Source organism: Hylobates moloch, unplaced genomic scaffold, assembly GCF_009828535.3.
Source record: "Hylobates moloch isolate HMO894 unplaced genomic scaffold, HMol_V3 SCAFFOLD_3, whole genome shotgun sequence".
Lineage (NCBI taxonomy): Eukaryota > Metazoa > Chordata > Mammalia > Primates > Hylobatidae > Hylobates > Hylobates moloch.
The window spans coordinates 32,402,753-32,415,328 of record NW_026652278.1 but is presented as its reverse complement, the minus strand read 5'-3'; the positions used below and the strand labels follow the sequence as shown (position 1 = coordinate 32,415,328).

Genomic DNA, 12,576 nt, shown 5'->3' with positions numbered 1-12,576 from the left:
CGGAGGGACACACTTGGATAGTAGCTGGGCCACAGGCACCTGCGATTACAGGCCTTGGCAGCATTTCTCAGGAGAGACCCCTGTGCATGTTCTTCAGGCCTCTGTCTCAGGGCCAGCCCTTTTTTTTGCTCCACACTGGGGTTCATGCCACCAGTCCAGCTTGTGTCTTTTTTTTTTTTTTTTTTTGAAACGGGGTCTGACTCTGTCGCCCAGGCTGGAGTGCAGTGGCACGATCTCAGCTCACTGCAGCCTCTGCCTCTCGGGTTCAAGCAATTCTCCAGCCTTACCCTCCCAAGTAGCTGGCCTGCACCACCATGCTAGGCTAATTTTTGCTTTTTTTTTTTTTTTTGAGACTGAGTCTCACTCTATTGCCCAGGCTGGAGTGCAATGGCAAGATCTCAGCTCACTGCAACCTCTACCTCCCGGGTTCAAGCGATTCTCCTGCCTCAGCCTCCTGAGCAGCTGGGATTACAGGCATGCACCACCTCCCCCCACCCCAGCTAATTTTTGTATTTTTAGTAGAGACGGGGTTTCACTATGTTGGCCAGGCTGGTCTTGAACTCCTGGCCTCAAGTGATCCACCCGCCTCGGCCTCCCAAAGTGTTGGGATTATAGGCATGAGCCACCACGCCTGGCCCCTGCTTGTATATTTATGTGACTTACTCGGGTAGACATAGGAGTTTTTGCCACTAATGCCACACCAGTCCTACCCCTAGGCATGGCCTAGTCCCTAAGAAGGAGTGCCCCATGGACCTGCATTTTGAGACAGGTGTGCACGGGGGGACATAGAGATGAAAAGGGTCGGTTTGGGGTGGGGGAACATTTGGCAGGGGGGTTTGTAGAAGCAGAGAGAAATGAGCTAAGAAGCATGACGGGGACAGGAAAGTGAGAGTGTTGGGGGCTGAACAGGTTTGGGGCAAAAGCAGGAGGCAAACGGCTCAGCACGGAGGCCTGACGATGCCCCCAGTGGGCGGATGGGAGGAGGCTAGAGTTCACCAGAGCCCCAGGTGGCCATCAGCACAGCTAGACCCACTCCTAACTCCTAAAATCTGGGGTGGTTCCTGAGGCTCACTCATGATGGTGCTCTAGGAACAGAGGTGTGAACCTGCTCAGCTGGGGAAATGAGCTCAGAGGGTTTCTTGGAGTGATGCTCTGTCCCAGTGTGGCCAGAGAGACCACAGGGCAGTTGACAGAAGAGACTCAAGATGGTGGTTGTCCCTGTGTGAACTGTTTCCCCCCTAAATGAGAGAGGAGGACGATGTGCTCTGCCAGGCCTCCTGCTCAGACTGTGCTAATGGGACTCTGGTTATTGGGGCAAAATCCGAGGGCTGCACTCGCCCGGCCGCTGCACTGAGCCAGTGGCTGCACTCACCCGGTGGCTGCACTGGCCTCCGCTTTCCCAGCAAAGGCTTGGGCAGACACAGTGTCCTGGGGGTGCCTGTCAGACCCTGGAGGCCCCTTCCCTACCCACAGGGTCTCTAAACTTTCACCCTCCCTTCCTGCCCCTACCCCCAGCCTTTCAGAGTCTGAAAAGGCAGACAGCTTGCTGTTTGCTCTGGAATCTGACCTCCCGAGCCGGCAGTACCCTGCCTCTGGCCTCTGCCCTCTCTCCTAGGGCCCTCAGTGCTGCTTCCCTGGGGGTTCCCAGCCTGTGCAGAGACCGGCCCCTCCGAGGCAGAAGATATTTGCTCTGCTCCTAGCTTTGGGAAACCACACGTTTCATCTCCCAGAAGGGGGATCAGGACAGGGCCCTAGGCTCCTAGGGGATGGGGGAGGGGGCGGGCCTGCTCTCTTCTGTCACCATCCCCCCCAATTTTCAAAGCAGTTTGGCTCTATATATGACTGGAACCAATTGCAGGCAATGTCCCTGTCAAGGCATAGCTGTGCTCATCCATTACCTGCTGGAATCTCGCCCACTGCCCTCTCAGGGGGACCGGCTCAGGAATTCAGTTGACCCTTGACAAGTTGGAAAGGCCAAGGGTATCTTTTCCTTCCTCTCTTCTCAGTAACAACTTGATCAGACTGCAGGCTCCTTAAGGATAAGAGTCGAGTCTTATTCATCTTTGGGTCACCAAGCTCCAGTGCTCAGCCCATGGTAGTCACTAAATTAAAAATGGAACAAATGAATGAAAGGAAGAGGGAGAAAGGGAGGACTGTATCCCTTTTCTCTGGTGATGGAAGTGGGGAGAGGTTGTGCTTATTAACAGGTATGTCTATGGCCATTATGTCTTCTGGTGGTGGCAGGGGAAGCTGCTAGTTTCCCTCCCACCTGGCCATCTCCCAAGGTCACTCCATCATCCGTTTGCCCAGCGTTGGAGGTGAGGTAGGGGGTAACTACTGAGCATTTGGGCTGTCCTCAAAGTGTAAGCAGCCTTGTGCACATGCCAGGGAGCCTCCAACCCCATTTTTTCTGTAGATAGTCTCTGCCTTGGGCAGAGCCTTGTGCCAGGCATTGAGAAGGAATCTAGTCTCAAAACATCAAACAAGAATCCAGTTCCCTTCTTCCTACTTCACCCCTCCACGCCATAGCACTCTGGTAAAATTTATTCAGATCTGGGGATTGGAGAGCAATTCCTTTTGGATTACATGATCAGATCAAGAGATGCGCTTTGGGATCTGAACTCAACCCAGATGCATATACTGGATCCTTTCTCTCCCCATGCAGGGACTCAAACCATGTGTAACTGGAGGAATTGACTGCTTGCAGAAAACATAGGTGCCTATGCATCCCTGAGAGGACAAGAGAGTGACTGGAGGGGCTTTGGCCAGAGTCCAGGGGTGGGGAGAGGTGACAGCTCCTGCTGCCTCTAACATGGTCACTACCATCGGCAACCCTGGAGGAGGTCCCTCTCCCCAAATGCTTCAGAGCCCAAGATCTCACTGTCCGTGGAAGAGATGTGGGATATCCAGGTTTCTCTCTATAGCACACCTTCCACAAGAGTAACGTGTCTCCATTCTTTCTGGGGATAACCTTTCTAGGAAATACATGAGCCAGAACAAGACCACTGTGATCTCCACTGGACAAGCCAGCAAGGGAGCAGAACTTATCTCCTGCCCCAACCTCTTCTCCTTCCTGTGGCACTTTCCATGCATCAGGATTTTTTTTTTCCTTTTCTCTCTCTCTCTTTTTTTTTTTTTTTTTTTTTGAGATGGAGTCTCGCTCTGTTGCCAAGGCTGGAGTACAGTAGCATGATCTCGGCTCACCACAACTTCCTCCTCTCAGGTTCAAGCGATTCTCCTGCCTCAGCCTCCCAAGTAGCTGGGACTACAGGCGTGTGCCACCGTGCCTGGCTAATTTTTGTATTTTTTGTAGAGATGGGGTTTCACTATGTTGGCCAGGCTTCTCTCGAACTCCCTACCTCGTGATCCGCCCGCCTCGGCCTCCCAAAGTGCTGGGATTACAGGCATGAGCCACCGCACCTGGCCTTGTTTCTTTCTTTTTTTTTTTTACTCACCACTATACTAACAAGGACAGGTTTTCTGTATTGGTAAGTCCCGCCAGGAAATACCCTTTCCTTGCTTCCTTTGGGCTTCAGGGACCAACCTGCCTTCAGGGATCAACTAGACAAACCCAGCCTGTTTGTGCTCAGCAAAAATCCAAGAAGAGATGTTGGCAGGATATTAGTCCCCCTGAGAGGGCAAGGCACTGCTGAGCTCCCCGGACCCAGCCAGGCAGGCATATATAACTGATGGCAGAATGCCTACAGCTAAGTGGCCACAAGTTAGTTATCAACTAAGAGCCCCAAAGCCAGAGCATCCAAGCAGGCAGAAAGACAGTGCAGATTTCAATGCACTGTGGTCAGGACAGGCAAGGAGTCCAGAATCTAAAAGGTCAAACAGAGTAATGCAAACTTGAGCCTGAGGCAAGAATGATTGAGTGAGGGGGCTGCCAGGGGACAAGGGGTTCAAGAGCTTATTTTGACCAGATGGAAATTTTGGGTACACTCGGAGGCTTCTAGACAGGAAAAGGGGATCTGGGGGTGTCCTTATAATACTGAGGTGGTAGAGATGCTACAGGGCCTAATTTCATTATTATGGTGATGGTGGAAGTTGTTGTTGTAGTGAGATTGATAGTGACAGAGATTGTAGTAATTATGGTAATAGCAGGAATGGGGTGATGAGTGGTCATAGTGTTGCCATGGTTAATGGTCGTTGCCAAGGGGATAAAGGGAGTAAGGATGATAACTATTGTCATGGGGAAGGACATGGTGATATTGAAGCTAGAGTAACAGAAACAATCATTTTAGGGGTGATGGCAGTATCAGTGAATGATGGTGACAATAATTATGGTCACAAGTGAAGAGGTGATTGTGATGGTGGTGGAGATGTTGACTTGTTATCCAGATGAGGGAGTGATAAGGTGATAAATATTACATTGGTAAATATGGACTCTTCATGTGGTATCATTGTTCTTTCTTTAAGCCACATAATATATGAGATAAGCCTGATACTTTAGAGGAGCTCAGGAGGCATATGTCATGGCCCTGGGTCTCCCTGAACATAACACCTCTGTGATCAGACCTGTACTGTTTTTCCTGGTCCACTCCATTCTGATTAAAGCCAAAGTGGAGATTGGAGGGTAACCCACACCCTAGCTTTTCCTTTTCTTTCTCCATCTTCCTAGGGGCCTACTTGCTTCCTAAGACAGTCCTTCTCCAGGGTCCAATACAGTAAACTAAGGCATAGTTGTTCCTCGTGGGCTGAAGCCAGAGCACTCTGGGTATGCCAAGCATCTGGCTGGAAAAGGAATAATGCTGCCAAAAGGCCCTTGCAGCAGTAGGAACAGTGGTTACTGTAACTATTAGTCTTAACTCACGGCTGGTCCTCAATCTCTAATTGGTTTCAACCTCTGGCAATTCCCTTAATCTGCGCTGGCTACTAGCCAAATGCGGCTATTGCGCATTTGAAATGCAGCTAGTCCAATTCAGATGTCAGTGTAAGATATACATTGGATTTTGAAGACTTAGCATGAAAAAAAGAATGTAAACTCTTTATCTCTCTTTTTTCTTTCTTTCTGTTTTTTTGTTTGTTTGTTTTTTGGTTTTTTTTTTAGACACGGTCTCCCTCTATCGCCCAGGCTGGGGCACAGTGGTGCAATCGTAACTCATTGCAGCCTCAAACTCCTGGGCTCAAGTGATCCTTCCACCACAGCCTCCTGAGTAGCTGGGATTATAGGCACATACTACCACACCCAGCTAATTTTTAAAATTTTTGTAGAAACGGGGTCTTGCTATGTTGCCCAGGCTGGTTTCAAAATCCTGGGCTCAAGTGGTCCTCCCACCCTGGCCTCTCAAAGTGCTGAGATTACAGGTGTAAGCCATTGAGCCTGGACCTCTTTATCTCTTTAATATAAATTTTTATATTGTTCACATGCTGAAGTAATATTTTGAAAATATGGAGTTAAATGTAATATAAATTAATTTCACCTGTTTCTTTTTATGCTTTTTTTAAATGTGTCTACTAGAAGACTTTTTTTTTTTTTTTGAGACAAGTTCTTGCTCTGTCGCCCAGGCTGGAATGCAGTGGTGCTATCTACTAAATGATTTTAAATAACATATGTGGTTCACATTATATCAGATGGCGCTGCCTTAGCTCATTTGCTTTTCGTTTGCTCAGAGAAGCAAAAGGAAAGAAATAAAGCAAATTCCAAAATTATAGTAGGTTAAGCACCTAAAAAGTTTGTTTCTCTTTACCATAAAATCTAAGCAGAAGCACTGCAGGGCAGATGTGGCAGCTCCACTCCAACATCAGGGCTCCAGGGTCTCTCTTTACTGTGCTTCCACCATTCCCAACACGTGGCTTCCATCTTGAGGTCTAAGATGACTGCTCTAGTTTCTATAACCATTTAAACTGAGTGAAAAGGGGAGCAAAGGGTGTCAACTCCTTCATATGGGCAGAGTCCAGAAGCACACATTACTTCTGCTTGCATCTCATTGGCTGGAATCTGGTTATCCAAACACACCTAGCTGCAAGGGAGTCTGGGAAATGTAGTCCTAAACCAGGTGGCCATGCTCCAGCTAACACTTGGGGATTTTATTATTAAAAGAAGAAAGGGAGAATGGCTACTGGGGGACAGAAGGGCTATTACCCAAGGCTCATACCTACTACAGGTCTGAGGAGTGGCTGCCATCACTGGCAGCAGGAGGATGGAGCAGATAATCTCCAAGAAAAAGCCTGTTCCTTTTAAAGAGATTTATTTATTTATTTATTTATTTTCGAGACAGTCTTGCTCTGTCACCCAGATTGGAGTGCAGTGGTGCAAGCTCAGCTCACTGCAACCTCTGCCTCCTGGGTTCAAACGATTCTCCCTGCCTTGGCCTCCCGAGTAACTGGGATTACAGGCACCCGCCTCCATGCCTGGCTAATTTTTGTTTTTTTAGTAGAGATGGCCTGGGCTGGCACCATGGCTCACGGCTGTAAACCCAGCAATTTGGGAGGCCAAGGTGGGTGGATCACCTGAGGTCAGGGGTTGAAGACCAGCCTGGGCAACATGGAGAAACTATCTCTACTAAAAATACAAAAATTAGTCAGATGTGGTGGTGGCTTGAGCCCGTAGTCCCAGCTAGTGGGAGGCTAAAGCAGGAGAATCTCTTGAATCTGGGAGGCAGACATGTCAGTGAGCCGAAATCACACCGCTGCAGTCCAGCCTGGGCAACAGAGCGAGACTCTCTCTCAAAAAAAGTAAATAAATAGGCCAGGTGAGGTGTCTCATGCCTGTAATCCCAGCACTTTGGGAGGCCTAGGCAAGTGGATCACTTGAGGTCAGGAGTTGGAGACCAGCCTGGCCAACATAGTGAAACCCCGTCTCTGCTAAAAATACAAAAATTTGCTGGGCGTGGTGGTGCACATTTGTAATCACAGCTACTCGGGAGGCTGAGGCAGGAGAATCACTTGAACCGGGGAGGAGGAGTTTGCAGTGAGCCAAGATTGTGCCACTGCACTCCAGCCTGGGTGACAGAGTGAGACTCCATCTCAAAATAAATAAATAAATAAATAGGCCGGGCACAGTGGCTCACACCTGTAATCCCAGCACTTTGGGAGGCCAAGGAGGGCAGATCACCTGAGGTCAGGAGTTCGAGACCAGCCTGGCCAACATGGTGAAACCCCATCTCTACTAAAAATACAAAAATTAGCCAAGCATGGAGGTGCGCGCCTGTAATCCCAGCTACTTGTAAGGCTGAGGCAGGAGAATCACTTGAACTCGGGAGGCGGAGGTTGCAGTGACCCAAGATCGTGCCATTGCACTCCAGCCTAGGCAACAGAGTGAAACTTCATCTCAAAAAAATAAAATAAAATAAAATAAAAATAAATGAATAAAGATAGCCCAAGTCCCAGCATATTTTCAGATGTTCCTTGATCAGCATGATTTTAAGAGAGGGAAGAAAGGAGACAGTTTGACAAGAAAGAGAAAGAGGGAGAATGAGGACGGGTGCATGGCTGGGGACTATTGTTTGAGGTGTAAGCTCTCTTGCTGGGACAAAGCCTGTGATTCCAATATTTTGGACATTTATACTCAAGGTCTTCATAGGTCATGTGATATAGAAACAATGGCTCCAACCATTTGTTAAGTAGGTTCTGTTTATTAAACTCCTGATTGCCTACTTTCTTCCTTCCACTTTTGACCTTCCCCACCTCTCTATCAGGTGCCCAGGACAAGCACAAAAGTGAACCCAGGAGACCTACAAGACCTGTACTTAAGAGAGTAGTGTGACTTGGGAGTCAGAAAACAGCCAAAGACAATTATCCAGACAGCCACAGTGGGCAAAGGCTGGGACAGACACACGGGGCACAGCTCTGACTTTCTCTTTGACCCAGATCTTCTCAACAAAAAATTACTCAAGTAAAGTTGGTCTCCATGAAGACAGGACCTAGCTCTACCGTGTCCACCAACGTATTCCTGTGGCCTGGCACAGAACAAGCGTTTGGTAAGAGTTTGCTGAACAGATGAATGAAGAGGATTGGGCTTTCTCTGAAGTCAGGTTCGAGGTTGAGCTGTGAGGAGAGATTATGTGGGTTTTGAAGTTGGGGCTCCACCATGCCCTCCCACCTACCCCTCCTTTTCCGTGGCCCGCATCTGAACCTGCAATCCCATCCTCCCAGGCGCTTTCTCTCCATGACTGCTGGTCTCTCAAGCTCGGGGTAGGCTGCTCTAGGGAAACTGGATGTAGTGGGCAAAAAGGTGGGGCAAGTGTGGGCATTTCCTCGGAGGCCGGCCCTCCCTCAGAACCCACTGCCCTGGCAGACTCACCTTTGCTCTTGGACTGAGACAAGTCTTACCTGACTGCCACCTCCTCCACGCTGCTCCTTCTCTCTCAGAAAGGGTCAGATAAGGAGACCGCAATCCGCCCTAGGAGAAAGCCTGGCCGATAGAGGGGCCCAAACCCTGGACGTCCCCCCTCCTCCCATATATCTAGGTGTCAAACACATTTTATTTCCTCACGTCTGGGGACCCTGGAGCTTCCCCTCCAGGATTACTTCCTCCTCCGGTTTGTTTTCCAGCTGGAGATTCTAGGAGCCCCACGGCAGGGGGGCGGCTCCTCCGCTGTGGCCCATAGGCTTCAAAGGGCCCAGAGTGGAATGCCTCGGCCAGAGGCTGCTGGCCTGGGAGGAGGGGTGGAGGCATCGCAAGCCCAAGGTACGGGGGCTCTGGCTGGGTCCCCCACTCATTTTCAAGCTGCCCCCCATTGGCTGAAGGGCTGTATCTATGGGCAGAAGGTGACTTCAAAGGTCAGCAATGGGGGACTCCCTACCACCCCCTCCCCCGGGGCTCGGAGGGGGCCAGGAAGTGCCCCCCCCACCATGATGGATTAGGTGCCTAAGAGCCATGGCGAGCTTATGGATGGGAGACCTTCTCTTTTTTCATGGAGTTCAGATTTCACGATTTTGGGGGGGTGAAATAATTAGTAATTTGTGATTAAGCCTTTTCATGGATATTTTGTTTCTTTGTTCTGTGATGTCGCCTGGAGCCATTTAAAAAATGACTTAATGACAAAGAAAAAATAATTGCTCTTTGTAACTAATGACTGTGTCAGAACTTGGAAATCACCAAAGCCTCGGAAAGTAGAAACCGAGTAGGGGGTGGGGGTTCCACTCTCCAAGGAATCAGATCAGCAGTGGTAAAGTGGCCCGGGATCTGCTTGCACCTGGATGGCCCCCTTCCCTTCCCTGGAGCCAGCAGCCAGCACCTGCAGGCTCAGCCTGGGGCCTTCAGGCCTAGGGTCCCTTAGGTACCTTTGCCTCTGGGCTGCGAGGAATGGTCAGAATGCCCTAGGCCAGCCTAGACTGCCCCAGCTCACCCTCACCTTGGAGTTGCTCCTTCCTTCATAAAATCCCCCCGTAAGGAGACTTCTCCCACTCTGGTGGAGGAGCAAGGGGTAGTTCTGTCCTCACTTCTCCACTCCTGCAGCTTCCTATAGAGCTCCAGAGTTGCCCTGGGATTCTGGATTCTTCTGGGTCTTTACTTTTTTTTTTTTTTTTTTTTTTAGTATTTAATTGTCAAAGATTGAGCATATTCACAGGGTACAATGTGAGGATTTGATACACTCACCTGAATCTTTATGGCTCTTGTGTCCCTACTCCCTACCTAGACTGAGCTCTCCCTGGGGGACAGAAAAAATGCCCTCTCCCTCCTGATGCTCCAGCGGCTCCTCCCCTCAGGTACGCTAACCTACCTTGGGCTGGGGCCCTGCAGAGCTCTGGGCCACTTGAGGCAGGGATCTGGCAAGGCCCAAGCCCCAAGGACTCAGGGCAGCCCACCGCCTCCTGCCACCCCCAGCGGCCTCCCGCAGCCTCTGGGGAATGGGCAGGGAGATGGGGAATTGCTCACACAGCAGATTCCACTCCTGTTCCCTTCCCCAGCCCTCGCTCCAATCTCTCCCAGGGGGAAATGCTGGGGGGAGAAAACTGTTAACTTGTACCTTCTATTTGGTTTTCCTCTGGTTATTGTTTAAAATGCAGAGATTATGAGGTCAAACTCTCCCAGCCAATATTTTTCTAATGAAAAATGTAGTAAGGCACGACAGAGTAATCTAATCTATAAGTTAAGCGTTCCACACAGCAGCGATTTTCACCGACAGAACTTCAATAAATCTTGTTTTGAGAAAAATGATATGAGGCTGATGTTCTATTTTTGTCAATTTGAATGGACTCCCCTGCCCCCCCAGTCCCTAGAAACACTGCACTGCACCCAGCCAATCTCCTTCTTCCCTCCCCGAGAGCAGGCTGGATGAAAGTGGGGGACAAGAATGATATGGTGGGAAGCCTGAGTTCTGACCCAGCTTGGCTCAGAGGGTCCGGGGCCAGAGGCCTGTGCTTCAGCCCACCTGGTCTCCGGGGCTCTCCTCCTGGTGAGGGGCTTGGCAAAGGAGTCGGGGGTCTTGAAGGAAAAGGCAGCCAGTGGTCTAGGAGAATGGTGTCGACTTTCCTAGCTGTGGGGTCAGGACTGCCCAGGCAAGCCTGTTTCCCCCAGCTGTCCCAAGGCTGAGCAAAGAACAAACAGCAGGCCTCGAACCTTCCCTTGACCCCCAACAAGCCATTGCTAGATTTGGCAAGAAAGGCCTCACCTCAGGAAGAACTGGTTAAATCCATCTTCAAAGCTGCTGTTCCCCTTTGCCTGACTCGAACGTGGGAGACAGGCCAGAATGTAGTAGTAAACTCACTCCTAACAAAGGGTGTGTGTGTGTATGTGTGTGTGTGTGCACGCATGTGTGTACGTGTGTGCATGTGTGTGTACATGTGTGTGCATGTGTGTGTGCATGTATATGTACCCATGTACACCCGTGTGCAAGGTTCTGGGAAGGAAGCAAGGCTCTCTCGATGAATGTGCAGACCTAAGGCTGTCATGGAGGGTGGCTGCCAAGACTAAAATCAAGAACGATTTTTAGCTCAGGGAATATGTAGGATGCCAGGAGAAAGAATATGGAGAAGCTGTTTCAAGAAACTGGAGAAGCTGTAAGGGCAGCCAGAAAGGATTATGTCACCTCATCAGAGAGAAATCAATTAGGAGAGGCTTCACAACAAGAGCTCCTCCTCCGTCCTCCCAGCCACGATCCACCAAGGGGAACGGATTAAGACAAACAGAGATGTCTAGAGACAGAAAGGTTTTTCTGGGTGGAGATTTCAGCAGCATTTAGATTTGGAAGAGCCAGAGGCTGCCTCACTCTGAAATCTGCATGTATGGAAATCACAGACAGAGGGAACTTGACCTCTCAGTGTCCAGGAGCGCTGAGTATAGAGGCAGGAGGGCTGGGGTTGGGGGTCTGAGGATCAGGGGATCCACGTTTTGACATTACTAATAGTCTGACTTCAGACCTCAGTTTCTCATCTATAAAATAAGGAAAATAAGACCAGTCCTACTTACCTGAGAGCAAGGTTAGCAGATCAAGTAAGAAGATACATGTGAACACGCGGTTTAAAATACTGCACGAGGCTGGGCACGGTGGCTCACGCTTGTAATCCCAGCACTTTGGGAGGCTGAGGCGGGCAGATCACCCGAGGTCAGGAGTTCGAGATCAGCCTGGCCAACTTGGCAAAACCCCTTCTCTACTGAAAATACAAAAATTAGCTGGGCATTGTGGCAGGCGCCTATAATCCCAGCTACTTGGGAGGCTGAGACAGGAGAATCACTTGAACCCGGGAGGCGGAGGTTGCAATGAGCTGAAATCATGCCACTGCACTCCAGCTGGGTGACAGAGTGAGACCCTGTCTCAAAAACTAATAATAATAAAATAAAGTACTGCACAAGATGAGCTATGGATAAAATTATTACTGAATTGGGCGAAGGAAGGAGCTCTGGGAACAACTCTCAAAGCCCAATTATTTCTCTGGGTCAGGTTAAACTGGACGACAAGGATGGGCGACTGTCACTGGCCTGCCTCTGGAGTCTGAGCTTAGAGATTCCTCATGGAATAAGAAAGGAATTTGCATGTTTCTCTCAGCTGCTGGGTGTGCGAAGGATCCACCATGTGGAGATAACTCCAGGAAAGGCTTTGCACTGGTGGAGATGCACAGTGAGGACAGGGGCCTGGGGGCTGGGAAGGGGGCTTGGGAGGGGAGGAGCTTTTGAGGGGGAAGGGAAGGGCCCCTTGTCTCTGCTTAACCAAGTCAAGGCACCAAAGCTGGCCCCCTTTCTTTCCGGGTCTTACCAATTCTCCCTCCCCATCCCACCCTGTGTCATTGCAGGGGCCATTCTAAGGCTCCCAGCAGCTCCCCAGAAGGGGAGGGGTGAGAGTTTTTCTTTAACCTCAAACATCAAACATTAGCCCCAAATCCCCTTTTATCTTCTGACCCCTACCCACCATTTCCTTCCATTTAACTGTTCCCACCAACGATTCCCAGGAAAGTCAGCTCAAGCCCAGGGCTGCCAGAGCCAAGGGGAAGTGGGGAGGTAGTGGGGAATGGCTGAGGCTGCTCAAAGTGGCCTGGAGCTGCTGGGCAGCCTCAGAAACCCTGGAGACCCAATTCCCAAGGAAAATGGGAGGTGAAAGGAGACAGGGTAATATTTCTTGCATGACTGGGGTGGGAAGATGAACCCAAAGCAAAGACTCTCTCCAATTTCTCTGTGCCTGGGTATGGAGA

At 50.0% G+C, this 12,576-nt stretch overlaps 1 long non-coding RNA gene across 1 annotated transcript; it reads right to left on the bottom strand.

The window, feature by feature from the left end:
• Positions 1-349: 349 nt before the first annotated feature.
• On the bottom strand, positions 350-10,941 carry LOC116478605 (uncharacterized). Its single transcript, XR_004250802.1, has 3 exons — positions 10,563-10,941; positions 8,249-8,347; positions 350-2,102 (listed from the first exon to the last, which is right to left on the bottom strand). It is a non-coding gene; the product is annotated as an uncharacterized LOC116478605 (long non-coding RNA).
• Between the last annotated feature and the right edge of the window lie 1,635 nt (positions 10,942-12,576).